This window comes from Apis dorsata, unplaced genomic scaffold (genome assembly GCF_000469605.1).
Source record: "Apis dorsata unplaced genomic scaffold, Apis dorsata 1.3 scaffold_292, whole genome shotgun sequence".
Lineage (NCBI taxonomy): Eukaryota > Metazoa > Arthropoda > Insecta > Hymenoptera > Apidae > Apis > Apis dorsata.
In genome coordinates, this window is record NW_006263567.1 from 1184757 (window position 1) to 1199154 (window position 14398).

A 14398-nucleotide genomic window follows, 5' to 3' on the forward strand; every position below is an offset into this window, starting at 1 on the left:
ACGAAACGATGAAGAAACGAACCGTTGCTCTCTCTCGACCACGAGGAAACAAGAGAACGAGCTCGAGCCACTTTGTGTAAAACGGTTCCTGCTTCACGGTGACGATCATCGCATTACAAATGAAGAACGTCGGACAAAGGAGTACGAGAATCGAGGAGAGGAAGGGAGAAAGAGTCGCGAACGGAAAACAGTGAAACACGTATATCTTTTTATTTTGAATCCGTTCCACGAGGAGAGGATTCATCGATCCTTTTCCCGACACTATTTAATTTAATTGGCAGACGTCTCGAGTGCTGTGCAAATGGAGAAAAATAAGAGAGGAAACCTTCTTCGCGAAGGAGTAGAGAGAGAGAGAGAGAGAGAAGGACTAGCTGTTTTCTTTTTTATCGCGAGGAGGAAAGGGGACAATGAATAAAAGAAAATGCCGGAACGATTGTGAAGCTTTAATTGAACGCCGCCATTCTTACGATGATGGTACTTCTCGTTCCTCGTGGTTGGTTATGGCAAACGGGAACCGTTTCGCTTGGTCGACCTCACTGTCTTCTGCTCGACGAATCCTGAAGTTATTTCATCTCGAATATTCGAGAGAGAACAACGAGAGGAAGAATCGAAGAAAAATCTGGGGAGAAATTGGACGAGCTATCGATGAAGATTGATATGATCGTGAAAAAGGAATTCCTGAGTGCAAGACAGAGTCGTGGTCGTCTTCTCTATACCTCCCCTATAAGAGTACAAATTTTTCTAACAAAAAAAAAAATAAATAAATAAATAAAATAAAATAAAATAAAATAAAATTATATTCGAAGCGACGAATGGGAAATATATAAATAACACTGAGGAAGCAGCAAAAACAAAAGAGGAGGACGACGCGAAGAGAGGCGAGAAGAAGAAACGAGTGATTGAGAAACGCGATTGATTATAGAACGGAGGATAAATGGATTTGCGTGCCTGTATTTTGATGAAGGAAAATAAGGGGTGGTGAGGGTATGTCCATGTGTTTATTCGAATGTGGAATAATTTCGTGTTTGAGGGATGGTGTGAAAGGGTGTGGAAGAACGTATAACGAGAAAAAAGAAAGAGGGTGTAATATCAATTAAGAGGAAGAGTAAACGTTTAAACGATGTTTTTTCCCTGATGGTAGGAATTATTATATTGCGATCTAATGCGATATGAAAAAGAAAAAAAAATTAACAAATGATCTATTATAATAATATATATATATATATGATATGTACCGTATACTTACTTAGAGTTAGGCCTCGTTTTCGAACACGTGTCGCGTATCGAGGCGAGATACGATGACGTATAAACATATATTATACACTCGACGAGCATAGGCTATATATTACCTGTACGTTTAACGATCTAACGAACTGCCATTAGCACTTAAGGCGCGGCTTCGCCCGATTTATCTCGATTTAGCCCGAATTCTCTCAGGTATTCGCGTCCTTCTGGAACCGCTTTACGTTTTACCCGATTGGAAACTACTTCTTTTATTCTATTCGAAATATGCATACCGTATTCTTCGATCGTTCACGGAAATTTTATACATATATATATATATATATTGCAAATTTTATATCGAATTTCGATCTGTAAAACTGGAAGGAAAATTCTTGAAAAATTCCTCCAAGATTCTCCCCGAGAATTCCTCTAAATCCGCGCAAAAATCCAGGTAAAAATTTTATCGAAGAGGTCGAAACGCGTAGAAATATCGAAAAAGTTCAAAGGTTTCTAGGGGGAACGTAATTTCGGTCCAGTCGACGCGCGAAAGCAAATTCCGAATATTTCCCACGATTGAAGGGGAAAGAAAGAAACGGGGGAAGAAATATGGTAGCCGGTTTCGCGAAATTCTCTCGAAACTCGTTCTACCTAGGCAGGTGTCTTAAGTGTGATTGGTACGGTAATTTCACGACGAATGAAAGAAAGAGAGAGAGAGAGAGAGAGAAAGAGAACCGTGTGCATCGAAACTACAGGAGAAAAAAAGGTCTATATAAATCGTGTGTATAGGAAAATCAAGCTTCGAGGATGAACTCTATCTCACAATAATCATTAGTTAGAATTCGGTGTGTCTATTTGCATGCAACCCCGCTCCGTAGTAGGGTAATACGAAAGATAAATTTCAGATTTTTAATCTTGCGCTATCTATTCGAAGAGGATCGCTATTCATTTCTCTATAGATGTGTGTGTCTCCTTTTCTGCCTGCTCTAGGCGCCTATTATTATTCTCGCAGGATGTCTGTAAATACTGTTCCAACTGAATCGAATAATATTACAAAGAAGTTAAACCATATAACGTACGAGAATCATCAATCGACAAAGCAAATAACACACGTTACACACATGTATACACGACACATTCGCGCACCATCAGTTGTTCACACCGACAGTTGTACAATATAATATCGGTAAAACAAATCGATCGACAAACAATTTTTAACGAATCGCAATTCCCTTTTCACGATACGATACAATTGCAAAAGAAAAAAAAAAAAAAAAATTAGTCCCGTGCGATATGCTCGGTCGTATTTTCTATCTCGAGGTATAATAGCGAAGTGAAACGTAACAAAAAAGAGAAAAAGATAGAACCGTGGACCGATCCGTTTTTCCTTCGAGATTGTTGTTGTTTCTCGTTCGATCGAGGAAACGAAGCGAAAACCGCTCGTCCGATTGAATCGCCGAAAGATTTGCAAAAATTTGTCGAGAAAAATCATTTTCGTCGAAGCGGCAAGATGATCGAAAACGTGTATGCACTTGCCGCATATAAATTCCGACGAAAAGAAACGCGATTTTTTGGGCCAGACGAAATGTGATGTACAAGTAGTAGGATGCTTTGATCGGATGCTACGAGCGGATGAACTTGGCGGTTTCGAGAGACAGCTTCTTCTGGGATAGTCCACGAGCCGAACTGCCGACCAAATAAGACTCGAGAAACATAATTGTTCCTCCATAGTCTTCGATTTTTCCGACGACATTTTTAATAGACCGCTTTTTATAACTCTCAGACTGATCTTTAGTAGACGAGCTAAAATAATCGTAGAAAGAAGATATCGTAACGGAAGAAGGGTAGTCGTGTGGATCAAGAAAAATTTCTTTTAGATTTTTAGATTTTAGCGGGAAGGGAGAGAAGATATATTGCTCGATTGGCGACGCGTAAATTAATCGGAGGAAACAAAAAAAAAAAAAATTTACCAAGAATTGCGGCGAACAACGTCGGCTCGACGACTCCATATCCGAACGGTCAAGACTTCCTTGATAATTCGCATATCCGTAAGTTTTACTCGAGGGTCGAGCGGACGAATGTCGCCGCCCCTAAAGACTACGTATATACACGTATACGTGAAATATATATTTTTGATAAAAATCTACTGGAAAAAAATGCTCTAAAAAACAGAAAAAAAACGAAAAATAGAAAAAGAAAAAAATTAAGAGAAAGTAGAACGGGAGAAATTCGAAGATAAAGGGGGAGTAGCGACGATAGAAGTAGAATAATAGAAGTAGCGGAGATGTAGGAGATGTAGAGAAGGTACTGGAGATGCACGGAATCGAATGAATCGAGTCCGGAGAAGTTCGGATTGGCTCGGCAATAATCGGATACGATCGAATAAATTGGTGTACGACACTCGAATCGAAACTCGTGAACACGATACGAGGCTATATTGCGATCCCGCACGATCCTGTCCGAATTTTTCCGAGCGATAGGAGCCCGTGCATCTCCAAGTAATACAATTTATAATTAATATTAAGAATCCGTCGTCTGTCGAGTACGATTTTTTTCGAACGGGGGAAGGAGGGGGAGGGGGATATTTTTAAAATTATACACATGGAAAGATACGAAACATTTTAATCGGAATGTTTCTTATAATAATCTTCTTGATCAACGACATCTTCCGTGCGTGATCCAGTTCGATATATTGCTAAAAGAAGTCGACTGAGCTTTCGATAAAGGGAATTCAGGTGTTATCTCTATCACAAACGTGGTATCCACGTTTTGGCCATTTATCGGGGAAAGAAGAACTGATACACAATACACATACATAAAAAAAAAAAAAGCAGCAGAGAGGGGAAAAAAAAACTCGAGATCTCGAGAGAAATTTTTTTAAAACGTGTTTTTGAAAACTGCCACTGGAATTGGTCTCCTTTGAGAGTTCAGGTCGCAGCGCTAATGGAATTTCCACTTTGGATCCTATTCTCAGATATTTTATAGATAAAATAGACAATTTCCGCTGTTAGCGGGATTTGCAACGAATCCTATTTAGCTACATTCAGCGATATTTATCCTAACAGTCCAATTAATCCGTTTACCTTCCTCGAGAGAGGAATTAATAAGAAAAAAAAAAAAAAAAGAAAGAAAAAGCGATCTCGAAGATCGTTTAAAATATTACCAATTGCAATCGAGAATAATTCGAGAACATTAACAATTGACATTAAAAACTTCCATTAAAATTCTAACAATCGAAATACACTGTATAGCGTGTCCTAAAAAAAAAACTTTACTGAGTCTCGACAGTTTCACCGTAGTTCGAACACTCTGTCATGATCTATCGATCTATTTTAATCTACGTATATATATATATATTGTCATATACAGTTTCATCACGATTATCGAATCGTCCATCAACATCAAAATCGAGGACCGGCAGAAATCGTTATCCTGCTGGCGAAACGTTGATGAACATTCGTGAATATCGACGACGATCGCGATGAATATGGAAATAAGAGGAAAATAAATGTAGAGTAAAAAGGGAGAACAAAAACGGTATATGTGTTAGAAAGAAGAAGAAAAGAAAGAAAAAAAACTATTATCTCGCGATACACAGTGAAATAAAACGTACACGCGTATAGCCGGCGACGGTTTTCCAGGCTCGTCTTCGGACGTGTCCTGGATCACCGTTTCTTCTCAGCCGAGACACAACCCTATTAATTATCATTCTATCGTTAGAGTATAAGAGTTGATATTTAAGAATTCGTAATTGTAATAATTGTATGCGAACTATATTTGTTTGGTTGGCTTGAGGGCGAGAGTCTAACTCGGGTGTTATTAGATACTACGCTGTACCTTTAGCTGGCGGGCTAATCGGTGTTGGCCGGTTGTATTGGATTTTTCCAAACAAAATTTTTTTTTTCCGATATTTTCCAAGAAGGTCTTGGATCTTGCCAAGATTCTTACGAAAAAAATTATTTTAATCCTCTGCTGCAGAGTTCAATTTAAAATTGTATACCTTTTTTTTTTAATTTAACTTGACAAAATTCATAAATTTATGTACGTATTTTGTAAAATCAACGTTATCATCTCCGCTTCAGCGGTAGAGGAATAAATTAAAATTTGAATAAAAAAATATATATATATTTCCATTGTACTTGTTCTTCATAAATATTTTATCTTAGAATATCGTTTGTCCGATGAGATCGATCATTATTTTGAGAGGCAAGATCCGAGCGGATAAAGAGCGTGCGAAAAGATCGATTGTCGTAGCGATGAACGAGCGTTGAAGTGTCGACGACAGGTATGTGTCGTCGAATCGTAGGTGAGAGGCGTGGAAAAAAGGGGGACGAACGTATTCTCGACGGGGAGGAGAAAAAGGGCTCGCCACACTCTCGAGAGGAATTGCATTCTTCGATGTCGCATTCTCGACGCTGGGCGTTGGAATCGCGAAGAATTCACTCGCGATTAAAGAAAGGAAAGAGAAAGGGTCGCGTAAAACCGACCGGGGGGAGAGATTAAGAAAGCAGTCACAGTCGAACGCGATTGAAATTGCTGGAAACTCGTCGTCGAGGATACGTTCTCTCGATAAAGGGGAGAACATCGAGGGGGTTGATCCACGATTGGTTGAGAGTGAGAGAAAGGGAGAAAGGAAAAGGAGGGCGAGTGAACCGGTGCGTGCCCGCCAGCGACTTCGAGAGGGAAGATAGACGCACGAAGAAGCGGAAAGTAACGAAGGGATGATTTACGGTTGAAAAAGATATATTATCGATAAGCTGTGTCGATCGAGAGCTAGCGCTTAACCACGTGTTAAGGTCGTTTCTTCGAGAAAGAGAGAGAGAGAGAGAGAGAGAGAGAGAGAATCATTCGATGTACACAACATTTTAACGAAATAGAGAATATAATAAGACGATAAATTCGAAGATACAAAAATGTCGCGAAAGGAGGAACGCAAGCGTATCGGGGACGTACAAAATAAAATATAAGCGAAGAAGGTCTATTTGGGTGCGCTGAATGGTGTTGGGATATGTTGTAACCTTGGGGAAAAAGGTTCTCGAAGAAACGACTCGCCTTTAGTCTTTTAATATTTCACTCGAGGACGTTGCCGACGGTTGTCGACTTGGCCTATGACCCGAATTTTCAGGGACAGACAGAGGGTCAAGGTCACCCTGGGTGGGTGAGCGAGAACCACCCTCTCTCTTCTTTTAACGCCGTCGCCATCGTCGCGCTAAATACGAGTTCGCGTTAATTAATCGATACGTGCTCTTAAACAGAGCGGAGGACACGGTCAATATGGTCCTGGCAATTTTTTTTTTATTTTCGGGCTTACGCGTTGTCTCTTTCGCCCGTTATTCATCCCCATTTCGACTGCGTCGACCGCAAAATGGAGTAATTTTTTTTCTTTCTTTCTTTCTTTCTTTTTATTTCTGCTTTTCTTTTCCTCCCTACCTTTTCTGCATTCGTTCCCTTTTTCCCTTCGCTCCTGCCTATCCTTGTATTATTATTATTATTATTATATTTTATTTCTTTTCTTTTAGCGTAGCGTGCATTGAATTCTCGACGAGTCGGTATGGGGTGGAAGCGAGCGAAAGGGACGAGCAGAGGAAGTACACTTTAAAGGGGTACGCTCGTAAGCATTAAAACGGAATGCATCGCGGAATTACGCTGCGCGCGTGCGCCTAGATTTAAAGAAAAGGAAAGAAAGAAAGCCGCGTTGGAAAGATGTAGAACGAGAGAAAGAGAGAGAGAGAGTGAGAGAGAAAAAGAGAGAGAGAGCGAGAGTGGGAGAGAAAGAATTGCGATGGTATGGAAATGCTAGAGAGAGGAAACGAAACGATTTAAGCGATGAAAGGGAGAAAAAAAGGAAAAAAAGGGGAGGAAATTTTCGCGAAACAGCAATTTATTTAATTAAGAAAAAAAGGGATAAGAAAAAAAGATTTTTTAAAGGGAAGAACACGAAAAGCACATATAGGTAAAAAAAAAAAAAAAATTAAAAAAATAAAAAAATAAAAAAAAAAGGAAAAAGGAAAAAAAAGAAAAATACACTGGTGGTGAGACGCGACGATTTGTAATTAATTATAATTAGAATTCGGGGGTGAGAATGGACAGACAAAGGAGGAAAAAGAAAAGAAGAGATATAATTAGCGTGTGTGGATCGAGCTTTATACCGCTTTTATATGTTTAGTAATTGAATACCTTACATTTAAAGAGTAAATGAACAAAAATGGAAAAAAAAAAAATAATAATAAACGATTAATGGTAATAATGAAAAATACGACAGGAAAAAAAAAAGAAACCTACGCAAACCTACTATGTAATTGACTATTCTCTATATGCGAAATACATATACATAATATATATATTATAAATAAATATAGATATATATATTATTATAATGATTATATATATTATTATGATTATTACGCTATGAGAATACGAGTATGGATGATTTTAAGGAAAGTATACATATTATATTAATAAACATTTTTTAATGCCACTATCCTACAGATAATGGTGAAATGAAGTGAAATGAAACGAGAGAGGAAAAAAAAAAAAGAAAAAAAATCAGAAAAAAAAGAAAAAAGTAATTGAAATCTCTGGTGTTAAGTTATTTCTCTCTTACCTTCGTATCCCGATCCTCGATATTTTTTTCCACTTCCCTTTCCCTTGAAAACTCAACGTGTCATCCTATCCAAAAGGATTTATTTTTCTCTCTCTTTCTCTCTCTCTCCTCTCGCTCTACGATGTTATCGACGTTCTCTCGACTGGCATAAATTCGATCGAGCTGTACACACACACATACACACACACACACACACACTCTCCATTCCACTCCATTCGTCTAACGTTAGCAGGTTTGGGAACGGAGGAAGAGGCCAAGAGGGGGTTGCAGGAGGATACCGAGACGAGGAGCCAACGCCCGTCACGAGAATCAACGTTGAAAAAACCGGTGGTGTGCCCGGTCTCTATAATTGGCCGCCAGTTAATTACACGCCACGTCGCGCGTCATATAAACGAAAATCCATCCGTCACTCGAGCTGCCAGCCGACGGGGGTTGATAATAATTAAACGGAATGACGTCGCGGAGACCGGTTCGGAGGAGGAGAGATTTTCGACTCGGCGAATAGAGAGACGTGCCTCGAGATAGGGTGAATTGGATTAAACGAGATTATGCATTTATCTCGAGGCGACTCGAGCTTCTCAAAGGAAATTCTCAAGGAAATTAAAGAATTGATCGTAATTCGTGTATATTATTAAAAAAGCTAAATCTCTCGAAAATGTTCGAATATTAAAAAATCAACACCTCTAATAACAAGTTCGAATAAGAAGAAAAAAAAAAAAAAAGAATTTCGATCATTTTCATCAATTGTCTCGACGATATTATCGTTGCATCGAATTATATCGATAACGATATAGTCAAGAAAATCAGGGGAGGAAGTATCGTCTCGATCGTCCCTCGAGAGAGAGACGCAATTCTGGTTTGTCTCAACACCTGCTCAATTACACGGCACGTCGCGTGTCGTGATCGGAGATCCATCCTTCGATCGTCGATACGGAACCTTCGTGATCGTCCCCTTCCCGCCCCTGGGAATTTCGCAGCTCCAATGCCTCGATGGGGCGTCAAAGATTCGGCGGAGGGAGGGGCGCGCAACGATTCTTCTCCCAAAGGAGAAACGCGGAATTTTCGAAAAAAGGGCGGGGAGGAAAAAATTGAATCCGATGCATTTCTTCTTTCTTTTTTTTTTATAATTCACGCGAGACGAATCCTCCCTTCTCCTTCCCTTCGGGAAAGATAAGATTCCTCCACACCCTGGACATCCTCGTCCCACGTACCCCAATACGAGGAACGACGCGACTGTATTTCACCGAAACGACCGATCGCTAATTGCCAGTCGGGTGCCGAGCTTTCGCGCCCGATAAATTTTTTGATCCATCGTCCATTAAGGGTGGACCGTAACGCTCGTAAAACGTTCAACCGTGAATGGGCGGCCTATCGATCGGTGATGCATGGCGCTTTCTTAGCCTCCGGCTCGCTCGAGCTCGTCTTCCTTCCTTCACGACAACCGCCACCCCTCGTGCTGCTTACAGCGGACCAATTAATTTCCGAGCATTCCACCCCAGCAAGACGAACAGCCTCCCAGTTTTCCCTTTAATCTTCCAGATTGCATGGGAAATCGGAATTGTGCGCGTGTCGAGGAATCTAAGTAATTCGAATTTATTCTCTTGCAAATCGTTCTCTAAATTTTTCGCCAAATTTTTTATCCGACTCCGATCCTCCGATCGAAGTCATCCGAGGAAGAAAAATTGCAAAATTGGGAGCAACAGACGAAGAGAAAAAGAGGAATCTTTCGTTAAATATTCGGCAGAAGGCGAAGGTAAAACAAAGAACGGAAGTGGAAGCGTCGGAAGAGTTCGATCGCGTCACGATCAACAGTTAATGGACAAATTTAATTTCTCGGCCCATTGCTTGCGACTCGTGGCCGTTATCGGCGCGCACTGCTCGTCGGATCGAAACACCCGGGCGGGAGAAGGATACACGGATGGCGTGCACTGCGAGGAGGGAGGGGGAGGGGGGCAGGTAGGTTGATAAAAGTATCGAGCGGGCGGGGAGAGGGGCAGGGGATTATAAATTGGCTACTTTGTGTCGCGGTTATTGGGGGGCCAAATTGCGAACGACCATCCATCCATTTCCTGGACCTCACCGTCTCGTTTCGCCTCGCCTCGCCTCGTCTCGTCTCGTCTCGTCTCGTCTGGATCGACCCTGCGTCTCGTCCGTTCCAGATCGTTCCCAGTTTTTCCCCCCTTTCCTCCGTTCCTTTCTCGCCGTTGTTAACGGGCCGGAAACTTTGTTAGGAAACTGGAATTTTTTCTATATACAATACCAACAATACATACCTATCCCTAAACCACCTAGAAGAAGGGAAGAATCTCGATGGACGTAACACTTTTAAATCGCCTACAGATTTACCCTCGGAACCAAGAAACTTCAGCACTTTTTTTTAGATTTATCGGCGTGCCTATGGTATTTGCTCCCGTTGTTCCAGCGGTCCGTGGGTTTTTTTTAATGGTGGCCAAGGATCGTCGTCTCGAGGGTGGACACCACGAGAGCACGTTATTGGATCCTTGTTGACTACCCTCGTTACCCATACCCACGGTCAGCGGTAAACGTGTGAGGAAAGTTGCTTAGGTTATCGGTCGCTAGCGATGGGATCGAGTTCAACGCGTGTTTGTCCAAATCTAAATCCAAATCGATCACTCGTTTCACAAGAATCGAACGTAACTCGAGAGTAACGGAAGTAATTTTTATTCCGGTATTCGCGATACGAACTTTGTATATCATTTCCAAAAGTATTCGTACAAGATTCGAATCCTGTTTTGTCGATGTTCGTTGACTCGCGATATGCTCGATTCCATCGCTAGCTACTGTCAGCTGTAAACGCGGCGCAGAAACGTTCCTTGGGTTATCAGTCGCAGGTGGCAAACGATTTCGCTCCGTCTCCTCTCCTTCTTGAATATTTATGGGGGCGCGTGGTCAGAGGCCGGTTGGACCGCAGCCATCCGGCCGACTGTCCCCTAAATTCGACCGGAATTGGGTGTCGCAAATGGGTAATCCGGGTTAGGGCGCTGTTCTACATCCACCGGTTCGAATCGAGTCGAGTCGAGTAGAGTCGAGTCGAGTCCAGTTTCCTGGAAATGGCGGTCGTAATTTTCCAAAATTGAATTGTGCCGAGGGGGAGGGGGAATTCTTTTCGCGCTATTACCGCCGCACAACCATTCTATCCACGGAACACGGTCGTTTCAACCCTCTATTAAGATCTTCCTATACAAAGTCGATCGACCAACGTCTCCGTCGCGACTTATTCGAGCTCGCGCCTTCACATTTCCTTGGGAGCGGTGAAGCGTGTCTGGGACGCGCGGGAGAATGATCGACGGGTCGCGGAGGATGCGAGGGGGAGACGTCGGATGGAGGGTGGATCCTTCCAGGCTGGCACCCCCCAGGGTCCATTGACAAATTTGCCAGCGGGCAAAAAGCCTGCTTGGTATGCATCCCTCGTTCGGTCCATCGGCCGTGCAACGTCGTGAGCCGAGGTTCGCGAGTGTGCGAGTGACGTGCGTCGTGCGTCACCTCTACACTTTTCATCCCGCGAAATATCCTTCGCGAGACGAGAGATCCACAGAATTCGAGTTTCCAACCAATTTCCCTCTCCTCATTTATCGTTTCCGATTTCTATTTATTTATTTTTTACTCATCGATCCATTAATCCTTCTTCTTTATTTTTCTCAATTTTTCATCCAGGAAAGTAAAAAAGTAATCTGTAATCCAACGATAGTATTTACGAATAACGAGGAAGAGAAACTTTCGGCTAAATTTTCAATTAATATTTCACTGACTCGATCTAGAGCCACCCTCCTAACAGGATGGCGATCGAGAAATTTTTATCGGTCGACGAACGATTCATGGCCGGTGTCTAACAAGCCTGGCAGGCTTCGATCGAGAGTCTCGTCCCTCCTGGAAATGCACTCGTTAATCTGCCAACCGGGCAGACGGATTAAACCGTATCGGGTCGTAAAGAGGGGGAGATGGAAAATTTAAGACGGTCGTCACGGTGGCCTGGAAACTCGTTGCCCCAGCTACCTTGTCCGCGATGTTTACGCGCTATTCCAAGATCTTCCCCTTGTCTCGGGGATATTGCTAATTGGTTATCGACCTCGGTCCGGACTTCCAACTCTTCCTCTTTTCGAATTCGTTTCATAGCGCCGCCCTCTTATTATTCCGCTTCTTCTGGGAGGAACGAGGCCACTGCGATCGATCCGCTTGTGCCTTCCCCCCTCCCTCCTCCCCGTAATTAGAGGTGGAAACTAATTTCCGCCACCGACCTTTCCGTGTCCCGAATCACGATCCACGAGACGGGATTTCTAGGGAAAGTGTTTGGAAAACTTGCTAGAGTTGTACGAGTGGTTGAAACGACAAGATCTACTCGAGGTGGATGCGACCACTCTCTTCTGGCTATCAATTATAGTTTTAGACTGTTTGTTAACTGGGAAGAGTTCTTGCCCTGAGAGGATGTTGGATTTTTCTTCAGGGTGATATCCAACGGAGGAAAAAACTTCCTTCTTGGGAAGGGATTTTGGAAAATGTATCGAATTAATTGAACGAATTTAATGTATTACTTAACGATTTCATTCTTTGCGAATCGATGTCCAATTTTATTTGGACAATTCGAATTAAGTAAAATTCTAAAGAGGGAAAAGTGTATGGGATCAACGATAGTTTCATAGATCGCGATAAAAGAATAGTTTCCAAATTGCACGAATGCAATTATTTCTTTTTCGAAATTTTCGAAATTTCCCTTTTAAATATTACTCTGATTACACTGTTTCCATTTCGTATTCCATTAAACAAAGAGAAAAGAGAATATTTCGCGCAAGATTGAATTTTCGAGAGAAAAATCACCCCGTCACGGGGGAAAGGAGAGGAGAGGAGATTCAACGCTGAGAAGAATTTCCTGCCTTCGTCGACTTCCTCCTCCTTCGGGTTTAATTCCACTTGCACTTTCCCCTTCGTTCCCATCGACTCTCAACCCCCTCTCCGTTATTTCGTCTCCTCTCGTTAGCCGCGTGTATCGAGTTTGCGCTCCACGTTTTCCATCGAGACCTCCCCTCCTCCCTCGGAATAGGGGCGGGAGGGGTCGAGTACCAGCCGGGTTCCCACTCGAAACTCGGACAATGGTTCAAGATTCGATTTTGCCTCGGGCTTTTCCTCCACTCCACGTTTCTTTCGACCTCCTCTCCTTGTTACTTTCGCCTGAAAAGGGAGGAGGGGAGGGAGCCACCACGAAGACGACGCAGGCGGCTTATGAACTTATGAGGGTGCGCGGTTTCTATTATTTATCGAGGAAAAGTGGGTCTGCGATTCGTCGATTCCGTGGCCCGATTCAATGATTCAACGAGGCCTGTTCTCGTTCTAGTCGAGGGATCGGCCGGTGTTTGTTCGTGGATTCGTGTTTGTCGAGGCTTGACAAGGCGGATATAGTCGATGGAATGGGCGATTTGTCGTTGGATTTTTCGAATCGACGATTTTCCCAACTTCGAGTATATTTTTTTATCTGTATAATATTTTGAACGGCACGATATATATATTTTTAGATAAGTGTTATTCAATCGGTTTATGATTATCCGTTAAAACGTATATTTTATACATATTGTATCATTTACGTTCAGTTTCAGAACTATGTATATATAATGTTAGAGTTTGAAATGCTAAAAGTTTGAAATCACTTTTCAAATCGTATCGAATCTTTTACCGATTTTGAACTTTAATTCGAAATTACAGTACGTCGTTGTCTCGTAATCCCATATCGAATAGATCTGATGGTAAGATTTTGAAAGGTAGAAAAAAATATTAAGCAAGCATCATTGAAAAAGAAGGTTGAATCGGAGTTAGTTTGGTCGAACGAGTTTCTGGTCGATTTAAATCCAAGTTATCCGCCGATGAAGTGCGAAGTTTCGACAACGGAAGGGAGAATTTCTCTCGTGGAAAGTGGCTTTAGACTGCAGGAGAGGGTGGAGAGTAGAGGTCGAAATTAGATTTGCTATGGCGGCGTTTCGCTCGGGCCGACCCCTGCGCGGTGGGGAACATCTTCAAAGCGGTTCGAATTTCATCATTTTGGCGGAGCAAGCCTCTCACCTTGAATAACCTTCGTCGGAAAAAGGCGCATTGTGTTACTGGTAATTGCAGTTTGTCCGAGTAATCCATTTTGTATTGCGTTCCCACCCCTGGCCCCGATTCCATCTCCTCTTTTTCACGAATAATAATTTTCGCCTATAATTTTATCTTTCAATTTCGATGATACTTTCTGCTCGATTTCTCGAAGAGCTAACTGTATTTCTTTTTCGCACAACGACGATAAATTTTCCACGAGATTTAAACGACCGCGCATATCGCTTTTACGCGAATCAAAGTTTTTATGAACTTTATAGAAAAATGTACATGAAACAAAGAATAAGATAATCTATTGACAATAATCAAGAACGATTTCTTCGAATATTCTTAATTCGAAGGGCGAGTCACCGCTCCGCACGCTTCTTAAATAAATCATCCGAAAGTAGGGTGGGAAGGGAAAGGGAAGAATTAAGAACCGACACGGTTTCTCCCGTGCAAAAAAAAAAAAAGACAGAAAGAGGGGCAAGGCAA

At 42.1% G+C, this 14398-nt stretch overlaps 1 long non-coding RNA gene across 1 annotated transcript in view; it reads left to right on the top strand.

Moving 5' to 3' along the window:
* Nucleotides 1-12464, top strand: part of LOC102672398 — a 21056-nt gene extending 8592 nt beyond the window's left edge. Inside the window, exon 3 of the long non-coding RNA XR_421990.2 lies at nt 12450-12464. This is a non-coding gene — a long non-coding RNA (uncharacterized LOC102672398). The remainder of the gene's footprint in view (nt 1-12449) is intronic.
* Nucleotides 12465-14398: the final 1934 nt, after the last annotated feature.